The sequence below is a fragment of the Nycticebus coucang genome, chromosome 23 (genome assembly GCF_027406575.1).
Source record: "Nycticebus coucang isolate mNycCou1 chromosome 23, mNycCou1.pri, whole genome shotgun sequence".
NCBI lineage: Eukaryota > Metazoa > Chordata > Mammalia > Primates > Lorisidae > Nycticebus > Nycticebus coucang.
Genome location: NC_069802.1, coordinates 17,646,812 through 17,660,541, shown reverse-complemented (window position 1 = coordinate 17,660,541; position 13,730 = coordinate 17,646,812).

The window sequence follows — 13,730 nt, the reverse complement described above, 5'->3', positions numbered from 1 at the left end:
AAGAAAAAGAAGGAAAAAAAATTAAAAAGAGAAAGAGGAGGGAAGAAGAGTAAGAATAAGGAAGAGGAAATAAGAAAGAAGGGAGGGAGGGAGGGAGGCAAAGAGGAAAACAAGGAGGAAGAACCCTCTAAAATAATATGATATAAACAAGGCGAGTATGATTATCTCCCCCTTATGCTATTTATATTAGGACACTATGTAACACTATATCAAAGGACAAAGCATCATTTCTTAAACAACTTCTTTTTCTTTCTTTATTTTTTTGCAGTTTCTGGCTGGGGTTGGGTTTGAACACGCCATCTCTGGCACATGGGACCAGTGCCCTACTCCTTTCAGCCACAGGCGCCACCCAAAGTATCATTTCTTTTTGTGTGTGTGAGATAAATCCAACCCTTTTCTGTCTCCCTCTTTCCCTTTTTTGCCCATCAGAATAACTAATAGTTAACTCTATGGGAAACTGGGTTTTCTCTTTTTATTTTTTTCCTAAAATGATAGGACGAGATAATTTCAAGCTTTATTTTATGCTTATGTTTTAGGTAATATAAAAAAAAATCCTTCAATTATGAGATTACTTATAACACATCTGCACCATCAAATAAATTTCATGCAGTGTGTGTGTTACTAGATCTATTGTGCTCTCTCTTGTCTGTGTGACAGAGAAAGGTACAAGAAAAATCCTGAAAGCCTAAGGCACCAGAGAAAGAGACTCTTGCATATTCTGGAGAATTTCTTGAACACTATTAATTGATATATTTCCATTAATATATTCAACATAACAATGATAAAATGTCATCACATGAACAATAATGCCTTAAATAGTACCATTCCTTTTGTTCATGATCTGTGTGTATAGTTTTTCTCCCCTTGGTTGAGTTCAATTGATTTCAGCTCAGCTGGCACATGGAAGAGAGTAGCAGAATACACCACCGCCAAAAATTATGTCACTGACTGGAAGATTACTTTAAGCTAAAGACACTTAAAAAAAAAAAAGAGCTTATGCAAGGTGGGCATTGTAATGTTCTCCTTTGCTTCCTGAAAAAAAGAATGAAAGTTCCCATGTGAAAGATGCCCTCCACATATAAGGAGGGAAAAAAATCTTTAATAGGGAGTCACAGCTGAAAGAAACCTGTATGAAGAGACTCTCTTAAAATAATTCTAATTATTATCCTCCTTTCGACTTCTCACAGAACGTAGTTATTTTTACCATTGCCTTTGTTTGTAGGCTTGTCATTCCTTTTGGTCTTTACTTCTTTGGGATTGTTCCTGTGTTTTGTAAAAATCATTTTGAATTTTTAGGTTTATCTCTTATTCGTCTATTTTATATCAATTTAATTCTTAGGCCTAGCCAGGAACCCTAAAAACATAGAGATAAAATTTTGCCTCCCCTACATTTGAGAGTGGCTTGTCCCAGAGGGCCTTAATCACGTTTTATATTTGCTAGGTTTTGGTTGAGACTACCTCACTCAACAGTTAGGGGTTTTACCTACCCTGGACTTGTCCACAAAGCAGACATATTCAGATAGTGTTAAAATGCAGGCTGTGAGGGCCATAGACTTTTTAAGGCCTTTGTCAAAGTGGCTAATTTCTGACTGACCAAAATAAATAACAAGACCAAAATTTCTCAAATGCTCCTTTTGTTTGACATATAAAACAAAAGAATTTGTGGTTAAATTTCTAATCTACTAAAATAAGTCTACATTTAATTTTTTTTTCTATTTTTATTTTTCATTGTTTTTTTACATATCACTGTTTATATTTTTTTAAATTCAAATTTCATTGCATATATTAAGTAAATGAGGTGAAAGCTATGTTAGTTTGTAGGACGTAACCATTCCAATTTGTACAAATAATCAACACAATGAATGCCACAAAGGCATAAATGTATTAATGATGTATGTATATATGATTTAATAAAAGAAAAAATTAAAAAATAATCCTACATTTTAAATAAAAAAGTTTCTTTACCAAAGTTTTATGTAATATCAATGCCTATAGATGTACAATTTTTTTCTGTTTTTAAATAAAAAATTAAAAATGAAATTAAAATTGCAATTAAAGTTGTGATTCATATTGCCTAATCACAAATTATAATTCAAATTTTTATTTACTTGTATTTTTTTTTTTTTTTTTTTGGCCACGGATGGGTTTGAACCCGCCACCTCCAGCATATGGGACCGGCACCCTACTCCCTGAGCCACAGGCGCCACCTATTTACTTGTATTTTAAAAATTGCCTTGTAGTATTTAATGGAGTACTGAAGCTGTAATAAAATTTGATTTGACATTTAAAATTTTGAATCTATGCATGGTACTTACACTAACATTCAAAAAGCAAAATCTAAGGGCACAATATGATTAAGAATCATAAATTATCATAAAAGTCATAAATATTTAAGTACAATTTAATTTCAACAATATTGATGTTTAACCTGTATGAATTTGATTTTGAAGACATTTATGTTGAAGTATATGGGCTAGTTCCCTCCCATTTTTTTTTTCTCTTGTTTCAACCTAGCCTTCCCCTCCCCCCCACCCCCGTTTTAATCCAGCCTTTTTTTTCTCTACTAGAGTTTAGTCTTTACACTGTGGTCAATTGTATCACGTTCTCAATTTTTATTTTTCTTTCTTAGGAGTTTCAGATTGAAGTAACACACTGACACAGGAATTTGCCATTTGACTTCTGAGTTCTCACCCAGAGGAGGGTTAAATTTTGCTTGTTGTTGTTACCATGCATGGTGATAAGACTTACTGAAAATAAACTTTGATCTGAACTAACATGTACCGTTTGACAGAATTTGTAAGAGATCCTTCCTATGATTTTATCATAGCTCATATATTTCTCTCTGCAATTAAGTTATGTGTGTCCCAGACAATGTATCCTTCACACGGGATCCTATTTTGAAGGAAATGCAGAACAAATCCAAAGCCAATCCTCAATGGATATGCAAAATAAAAGAAATAAACAGGTGTTGTTGTAAGTCACAAAGATTTGCCTTTTCACCATATGTAACTTAACCAATATTTGCTAATACAGAAGAGAGCGATTAAAGGTAGGATGCTTCCAAAATAAGTAAATCTATATGGTGTGTGTGTCCTTGGCCCAGAATCAAGCAGTCAGTGTGTCCTGAGAACATGGTTACTGGAGGCTTGAAAGTGATACTTCCTGTTGCCTGGGTAGTCACAACAACATCTATAAAATGCTGCCTTCAGTAACATACAGAGAAAAAAATGTATTTAACGAACATATGGTTTGAGGTGAAGAGAAAGGAAAACAGTGTTAGTAATTCATATTGTTGCTCTTGGTTCCTTTGACAAAATAAAGAAACGAATTTAGAAAGTAATTAGCAAGAAATAAGAAATGTAAAAGAATGATACTGGGAAAACTGGATAGCCACATACAAAAAAATGAAGCAGAACATTTACCTGTCACCAATCACAAAAAATAATTCAAGAGGAATAAAAGACATAGATCTCAAATAGGAAACCATCAGAATTCTAGAGGAAATATAGGAAAAACTTTCCTAGATATTGGCCTAGATAAGAATTTATAACTAAAACCCTAGTGGCAATTATGGTAACAACAAAAATAAATGGGATTTGATTAAACTGAAAAGTTTCTGCACAGCTAAGAAAATAATCAGCAGAGCACACGGACAATCTACAGGATGGGAGAAATTATTCACAAGCTACTCATATGATCAAAGGCTAATAACCAGAATTTACAAGAACTCAACCAAATCATCAAGAGAAAAATAACCCCATTAAAAATGGGCAAAAGACATGAACAGGTTCACACAGGAATAAAGACAAATATCCAATAAGTATATGAAAAAAATTCCAAATATCACTAATAATCAGGGAAATAGAAATTAAAATCACAATTAACCTTACCCCAGTTTGAAAAAGTCCAAAAACAATAGATGTTGATCCAGATGCAAAAAGAATGGATGATTCTACACTGTTGGTGGGGCTGAAAATTAGTAAAACCTCTATGGAAAACAGTATGAAGATTCCTCCAAGAACTAAAAGAAGATCTACCATTCGATCCATCAAACTCACTAGTGGGTATTTACCCAAAAGAAAACAATATTTTTCATCAAAAAGACACTTGCACACAGATGTTTATTTCAACACTATTCACAATTTCAAAGGTGTGTTATCAACTGAAGTGCCACCAGTTCATGAGTCGATTCATATATATATGGTATGGGTATGTCATGGAGTGGTAGTGAACCAGAAACTATTCCTAAGTTTCCGTATCTAAAGCAATTAGCCATAACCAGATAGGAATAGATACTATACAATATTAGACTTGGATTTGGCCTTACACATTTTCCCCTTTTGGAAGGGGGTATCTTTTCTTTCTTTTTTTTTTTTTGAGACAGAGTCTCACTTCATTGCCCTTAATAGAGTGCTTTGGCATCAGCTCACAACAACCTCCAGCTCTTAGGCTTAGGTGATTCTCTTGCCTCAAGCTCCTGAGTAGCAGGGACTACAGGCACCCACCACATTGCCTGGCTATTTATGGTTGCAGTTTGGCAGAGGGCTGGGTTCGAACTTGCCACCCTCGGTATATGGGGCCGGCGCCCTACTTACTGAGCCACAGGTGCTGCCCGGGGGTATCTTTTCAAACAGAAGAAAGAACATTAGATAATTAGATACTCATGACTAATAGGGTTGATAACTGGTTGATTGTATCTATTTCCAAGTATTCCCCACCTGTCTCTGAAGCAGAATCATACTGCCTACTCCAAGTTGTCTGGATTTTCCATGTTATATCCTTTTACGAACAAAATGTGAAGTGGAAGAAACTGATGCTGCTTCAAATAACAAACTTTAAAAGCCATTGCTTGGTTCTACCATTTTTTTCCTGTCTTTCCCAGTTCAAAACGTCCCAAATAAGGGCAACTCCTTTTTTTAAGCCTTGGATAAAAGGACATAAAATAAAGCCACTATGCAAGAAACAGTTAATTAAAAACAAACTTTTCATATTCAGAATTTTAAGATTTACGACATTGTAATGGATGAACAAGTTAACCTTGGATGACTTATCCATACTTCTTTTCTATACAGCCAAAGCAATTGTGAAAAAAAAAAAATTGAAATAAGGGAGGCCTGAGGGATATGGTTGATTTAAGTGGAGAAGAGGATCAGTCCATAGGAAGACTGGCTGCCTAGACAGGCCCACAACCACAGGAAAGTTTGACTCCTTTCTTGCAGGCCTACGGTATTACATCTGTGAATGCAAACGTATCATTTTAACTACGTTTGTAAAAACTGTTACATAAATATAGCTTTCCCAGGATCTCTCTGGTTCTATAGCCTGGGCATTCTGTCCATAAAGGCCTATGGTTATACAAAGTGTGAAGACAGATTATAATGCAGTGATTTAGTGTCGTTAGGCTGAAGTTAACTTAGAGCAGTATATAAATGTGTAGGTTTAAATCAGGCAGCTTGGATCTGAACACCATTTCTGAAAAAATCCACCTGCATAACCTTAGAAAATTTATTTAACTTCAGGCTTATCTTTCTCTCCTATAAAAATGGGACTAAACTAGTATCTAAATAACTCTTGAATTATTAAAGATTCAATGAAGTAATGGATATACAACACTTAAATTGTCTCTGGCACCAAGAAAATAAGAAATAAATGGTAAGTATTTTATACGTATATATATATTTTTTGAGACAGTCTCACATTGTCACCCTCGACAAAGTGCTGTGGTGTCATAGCATACAACCACCTCGAACTCTTGGTATCAAGTGATCCTTTTACTTCAGCCTCCCGTGTAGCTGAGGCTACAGGTGCCCACCACAACGCCCAGCTAGTTTTTTAGAGACGGGGTCTTGCTGTTGCTCAGGTTGGTCTCTAACTCCTGAGCTCAAGCAATTCACCCGCCTCATCTTCACAGACTGCTGGGATTACAGGCGTGAGCCCCCACACCCACCTTATATTTTTTATTTATACTAACTAGTAAATAATGCCTTTGGACGAGGACATGGTTTTCCTAAGACTGTATTAGTTGAGAAAGCTGATATATTCCTCTGTATTCTGCCACTATCTCAAATACCCAGCTAATGTGGTTGTTGTAAGAGGAAAATGGAACTATATGTGAAAAGTGCCTCATACAAGCCAGGACTTGGTAAAATTTCCTGTTATGATAATTCTGTGTGACTGTAACTGAAAAATCTTTTAAGTGACATTCTTTTGTTAAATACGTAAATGAGATAATTCATCATAAAATCAAATTCCAGGGGTCAGGCATTTGTTCCCCTGACAATTACTTGAAAATATCTATAATATATTCTATGAATGCATCCATTTGAATTTAGGTTAAGAGCCCTGTTTCCCTTATTTTCAGTATGATTTATGAAATTTAATAAAATTTACATGTTGACTACAGTGTTCTACACTCCCTAAAAGTTGACGTGGATCTGCGTAAGACAGTGGGTGTGTACACTTGTAGGAATTCTCTTAATTGGGGGCAATTTTGGAATTGTCATCTAAGGGAAAAATTATAGGATTTTAAGAAAATTTGGTAACAATTTGTTATTTTTGTCAAGATACATTAGTCTTCAGTATACCAACTTTTTAAAATCTATAGAATAAGAATATTAGCTTTATTCATTAAGGCTTAAAAAATATTTTTGAAAAAAAAAAAAATATTTGGGGTATTGCCTGTGGCTCAACCGAGTAGGGTGCCGGCCCCATATGCCAGAGGTGGTGGGTTCAAACCCAGCCCTGGCCAAAAACTGCAAAAAATAATAATTTTAAAAAACATATTATAAAATTATATATTTATTAATCTGGTTGCTAATAGTATATAATATAATGCGTTTTATGTTATTGGCATCTGTGTATTCACTTTACAATTTATTGAAAACAATGGAGATGAGATTTGTATGACATTACCAACATTTTTCTAAGGTTTCATGTCATGAAGATTAATGTTCTACAAATTGTTGTAACACTTTAGGAAAATAATAGTGTTTCTAAATGTTCAGTATATACTGGTATCATAACAATGGAAAATAGTTATTTCCCATTCCCATGCTGTGAAATAGAAAAAATAATTTTGTATAGGACAATTTAATCATAATCAAGGAATCAACTGAAGAGAGTTAGAGATTTGATAGTCAAATAGTCATTACTGTTAGAGTTGAAGAATTCTTTTTCTTCAATTGTGCCTCTTCATTTCCATAATTAGAAATAATTTTCACAGGTTGGCCTAAATAGCTAACATAACACACTTAAATATCATAAACAGATTTCTTGTTAAGTCCTCGCAAGTCATTCTCTAACAAGAGTCTTCTTTCCCCAGTGTCCTCCTCCTAATTAAATGCCACTTCTGTGTTCATAAAAGCTTAGGCAAATCCTAGGAACCATCCTTGAGTCCACACATTGTTTTTGTTTTGACATCTAAGCCTTTAGAAAGCTTTAGTTGTTTTTATTTTAAAAATATATTCAGAGTTCAACCACTTCTCTCCATCTCCTCAAATAATTCCTTAGTCAAAACCATCATCTCCCATTTCAAGTAATGAAAACCATCTTCAAATATTTTCCTATTCTTACTTTCTTAGGCTGTAGAGTGATTTTATTAAAAATAATTAAGCAGATCATGTTATCCTCTATCTCAACATCCCCACTCTCTTCTCATCACACTTAAAACAGAAATTGAACTTGTTTATCAAGGTCTGTGAGCGGCACCACCTAGCCCCTGTTGGTCTTTGTGAACTATGGGCCCAGATGACCTCTGTAAGCTCAGGCCTTTGACCAAACCCTTCCACCAACTTCCTGTGTTTTCAGAGCCTTTTCCTCTGCTAGGAATACTCTGGCCCCAGATGTTCGCACAACTGGCTTTGTCTCATTGTGTAGGTAGTATTAGAACATACACTGCCTTAAAAATGATAGTCTTCTCACACCAAGCTAAATAATTTTATGTGCCAAATATATACTGTTAAGTGTAATATGTTGTTTATTTTTTTTGCTGCATTTACCAGTAACTTAAATTATCTTATACAGTCATTGGTTTGTTAAATTTTCATTTTCATATAACAAAGTATGCAGACAGAACCTATCTACTATGATTCTTCATTTAATTCGGTGCCTAGAATAGAGTCTGTCAAACATGTAAATATATCTGTTGACTTATAGCTTAATGACTATTTTTTTCCTTTTCACAGCAAAGTAGCTGGATTTTGGTCACATCACTTTCTTGTACAGTGCTTTTCAATTTTTTTTAATCTCATGGTACATTGAAGTTATTGTTAAACTTCCCTGATACACTTAAATTATGTTGATCAAAAAGTGATTTAAAAAATACTGTGCTTTGAGTTTCTTCTGAAAATAACAATCTTGGAAAATTTTCATTACATACCTAAGATCCTCTCATAGCACACCAGTGTGCTGTGGAACACCAGTTGAAAAATCACTTCAGATCATCATGCGATACTCTCAAGTCTGAAGATGTTCATGTAAATGCTTTTTACGTAAGTAGGAAGAAAAAAAATCTTTGGAATTTTCTTTGCTTAGAACCGAAAGATTGGTTTTACTTTAACATTGTACTGTACACATGTAGCATTTATCAAAGACACATATTTCAATTACTCTTTAATAAGTGAGCAATATTTCAATCATTATTAATAGCTTTGGGATGAACATAATATAATTTCCCCCATAGTAATCTTAGATGTCAAGAGACTTTGTATGCATAGAAAGTAGAAGTGCCCTCCAATAGGTTTAGATTAATTTCCAATTATATTTTTAGTTTTCCTAAATGAAGTATAGGAAATAAGCATTTTTGCCTATGAACACTTTAAAATACATGAAGAATGACCTAACTTAATTATGAAGTTTTACAAATATTCTCCTGTTGGTTCAAGTCATACCATAATGCTATATATAAATAGAACCAAAAAAAGGTATGCAAAATAATTGGTAAGTCTTACAAGCATTTTCTTCACTGCTATAATTAAGGAGATGATGATTAAGAAATTAATTGAAACATTGATAACAGACACCTTGTATATTTTAAAGTCAATGCTGTTTAATACATTCATCAATGTTGTTCAAATAGCTTTAATTCCAAATTTGTGTGGTTAATGTTCAGAAATGTAGTTATTCAATGATATCTCATATGACATAGCAAAGTGAAATTGGAATTAGAAACTTTCCTTCTTCAGCTATGAATTACTGAATTTGAGAAAGTCATATGCTTTTGCTGAATTTGATTCCCTCGTTTGTAGAATAGGGAACACATTACGCTTCTGATAACTGTCTTCATATCTAGCATTAGTCTCGTCTCTGCAACCCCTTCCTCTCATTACTTTTCCCTCCCTACACTGGGTTTTTCTTGTGGTATTTCCAGTTGCGCTCTGTCTTGCAGTATATCTGAGATTTGTACTCTTCCTTGGCCGCCTTCCTTGTGTCTATAGAGCTCTGCAGTTTCATGACAGTTGCACATCATGTGTTTTCTATATAGCATAAGAGAAGTCTTAGAAGTGTCAGCTTTCCTGTAGAAATATTTCTCAAATGTAATAAAAATGAAAAAGTAACTGCTCAACCCTCACGTTGCTAAGCTTTCAGGTATTTGATGTAAGTATGGACACGTTAGCACACAGACAAAAAGGCATCCTGACTGCTTTCTTACCACCTTGACATTGGAATTATAATTCAAATTGTATATGTGACCAAGTGAGGCTTGTAATCAAATAACTTGAAAGCAACAATATAAATGAAAAGTTTCTCTTATTCCAAAACTCATTATTAGACCTTAGAAGATGCCTATTTGTTACCTTTGCCTTGTAACCTTTCGATGCATTTTTTTAGGACACCAGGCCCTTCCTTCACATTACATCTTTTATGCAGGGTCTCCATATACTTTAAATATTTTTCCTTGAAGAAGAGCTATATCTTCAAGATAGGCACTTGCTAACTTTCAGAGTATGTATGTGTTTCTATATTACTGATTATCTCATTTCTTCTATGAAACTGTTATTGGTTCTTAAGTTGGAAAGGGATAACATTTAACTCTTAGATAAATCATGAAAATTGAGTGTTCAACATTTATTTATAAGGCTCGTTGTCCTTAATTGAGGTAGGATACTTTATTCTAGTTGTCCACTTTCTTAAATATAGAATAAGGTTATTAATTTGAAAATAAAATTATAAATACCTTCCTAGAAATGGTTCTTAAAAGTTTCATCGGTTAACTCTATAAGTCCACGTTTGCCACAAATGATGAGCTTATTTCTAATTAGTCTGAAATATACCAGCTTATTCCAAAACTCTTCACTTTGACTATTCAGTGATCTGAAGAATTTACCTGAAATGATGCTTTGAATACAGAGAAAAGTACAAAATTATGGGGGATAGGGATCAATCTATGCAATACCAGGAACTAAACACCTATAGATCACATATGAAAAGGTGGTATGCAGAATATTTTTTTTTATCTTTTTTTCTTTTTTTATTGTTGGGGATTCTTTGAGGGTACAATAAGCCAGGTTACACTGATTGCAATTGTTAGGCAAAGTCCCTCTTGCAATCATGTCTTGCCCCCATAAAGTGTGACACACACCAAGGCCCCACCCACCTCCCTCCTTCCCTCTTTCTGTTCCCCCCCATAACCATAATTGTCATTAATTGTCCTCATATCAAAATTGAGTACATAGGATTCATGCTTCTCCATTCTTGTGATGCTTTACTAAGAATAATGTCTTCCACGTCCATCCAGGTTAATACGAAGGATGTAAAGTCTCCATTTTTTTAATGGCTGAATAGTATTCCATGGTATACATATACCACAGCTTGTTAATCCATTCCTGGGTTGGTGGGCATTTAGGCTGTTTCCACATTTTGGCGATTGTAAATTGAGCTGCAATAAACAGTCTAGTACAAGTGTCCTTATGATAAAAGGATTTCTTTCCTTCTGGGTAGATGCCCAGTAATGGGATTGCAGGATCAAATGGGAGGTCTAGCTTGAGTGCTTTGCGGTTTCTCCATACTTCCTTCCAGAAAGGTTGTACTAGTTTGCAGTCCCACCAGCAGTGTAAAAGTGTTCCCTTCTCTCCACATCCACGCCAGCATCTGCAGTTTTGAGATTTTGAGATGTGGGCCATTCTCACTGGGGTTAGATGATATCTCAGGGTTGTTTTGATTTGCATTTCTCTAATATATAGAGATGGTGAACATTTTTTCATGTGTTTGTTAGCCATTCGTCTGTCATCTTTAGAGAAAGTTCTATTCATGTCTCTTGCCCATTGATATAAGGGATTGTTGGCTTTTTTCATGTGGATTAATTTGAGTTCTCTATAGATCCTAGTTATCAAGCTTTTGTCTGATTGAAAATATGCAAATATCCTTTCCCATTGTGTAGGTTGTCTCTTTGCTTTGGTTATTGTCTCCTTAGCTGTACAGAAGCTTTTCAGTTTAATGAAGTCTCATTTGTTTATTTTTGTTGTTGTTGCAATTGCCATGGCAGTCTTCTTCATGAAGTCTTTCCCCAGGCCAATATCTTCCAGTGTTTTTCCTATGCTTTCTTGGAGGATTTTTATTGTTTCATGCCTTAAGTTGAAGTCCTTTATCCTTCTTGAATCAATTTTTGTGAGTGGGGAAAGGTGTGGGTCCAGTTTCAGTCTTTTACATGTAGACATCCAGTTCTCCCAACACCATTTATTGAATAGGGAGTCTTTCCCCCAAGGTATGTTCTTGTTTGGTTTATCAAAGATTAGGTGGTTGTAAAATGTTAGTTTCATTTCTTGGTTTTCAATTCGATTCCTTTTAATAGATACAGGTTCAAAAGTATGATACAAGGAAGTATATCTAAAGAAAAATGTTGATATACACTACAATTTTATGACCTATATTGTTAAATTTATTTCTCCAAATTGTATTTGCAACCTCATTTTACCCTCTAAATCAGGGGTCCTCAAACTGCGGCCTGCGGGCCACATGAGGCAGTGTGATTGTATTTATTCCCGTTTTGCTTTTTTAATTCAAAATAAGATATGTGCAGTGTGCATAGCAATTTGTTCATAATTTTTTTTTAACTATAGTCTGGCCCTCTAGCGGTCTGAGGGACAGTGAATTGGCCCCCTGTTTAAAAAGTTTGAGGATGCTTGCTCTAAATCTTACTATCATGGATATTTTGTTATGTGTTTTAAATTACTAGATGTACCATAACTAGTTATGCACATACATGTCTGCACACCCATGTCCCCACAAACATGTGTGTTATAATTGCATTTTCAAATAGTATCTGTAAATTTTAAGGAAATTCAGAAATAGCCGGGCATTGTGGCAGGTGCCTTGTAGTTCCAGCTACTCAGGAGGCTGAGGCAAGAGAATCGCTTAAGCCCAAAGTTTGAGGTTCTTATGAGTTGTGATGCCACAGCACTCTAACAAGGGCGACATATGAGACTGTCTCAAAAAAAAAAAAAAAAAAAAAAAAAAAAAAAAAAAAAAAAAAAAAAAGGAAAGAAAGAAAAACAAAGATCTAAGTAAGACCTGAATCCATAAAATTTTAGAAAATTAAAGGTTAAGGAAAATTCTTCTGGACATCAACATAGGCAAAAGATTATGACTAAAACCCCCAGTGCAAATGTAGCAATAACAAATGTAAATAAGTGGGACCTATTTCAATTAAAGTTTCTGTACAGCAAAGGAAATATTCAAAGGAGTGAATATGCAACCTACAGGATGGGAGAAAATATTTGCAAACTATCCATCGGAGAAAGGACTAATATCTATAGTCTACAACAAACTCAGACAAATCAGTAAGAGAGAAACAGCAAATAAGCTCTTCAGAGATTGGGTAAAAGACAGGAACAGAGTTTTTTCCAAAGAAAAATGGGCAGTAAACACATGAAAAAAGGCCAACATCCCAAGTCATCAGGGAGATACAAATATCCTTTTGTTGTTTGAGACACAAATGGCAATTTTATGAACGTTTGTGCTGCTTCTAACTATGCTAGGAAGACATACATTTATATTTAAAATATAAATTGAAAAGCATTATAAAAAAACCATTGGTATGATTTTAGGATTACTTAAGAATATTAACATGTTACTATTTCTCAATATATTGCTAAATATCATACTTCAGAATCTGCTCCAAATAATATGACAACCACAACACATGATATGTGTATGAATTTTACCATGTGCCTGAGGCTACATTTTTTCTTTTGAAGCGTAAATGTAGGAATCATTCAACAGACTTTCAGTAATTAAAAACCTATTTTTAATAAAAATATATGGGTAATTTTTTTTTTTTTTTTTTTTTAGTTTTTGGCCAGGGCTGGGTTTGAACCTGCCACCTCTGGCCTATGCTGGCGCCCTACCTCTTTGAGCCACAGGTGCTGCCCTTTTTTTGAAGTATTAAATACATTTTATATAATTTTGAAGTATTAAATACGTTTTATATAATTCTAATTGGTGTAACATGTCATATATAATACATTTGTGAAAACTAGTAGAAAATTCAAAATTTAGGTAATAGGTATTATTATTATAGGTATTATTATCTGAAATTTAAAAGTATGTTGAAGGAAATAAAACTTAAGAACAACACACCATGTTGTGCATCAATTCTTTTGAGGCGGCCTTGGTAACACAAGCATGTTTGAACATTTAGGCTAGGCTGTATAATATTTACAAAATATAGAGTTAAAGTAATTTTTTGTTGGTGTTGTAGTTGAGATGGAGTCTCACTTTGTCTCCCTTAGTAG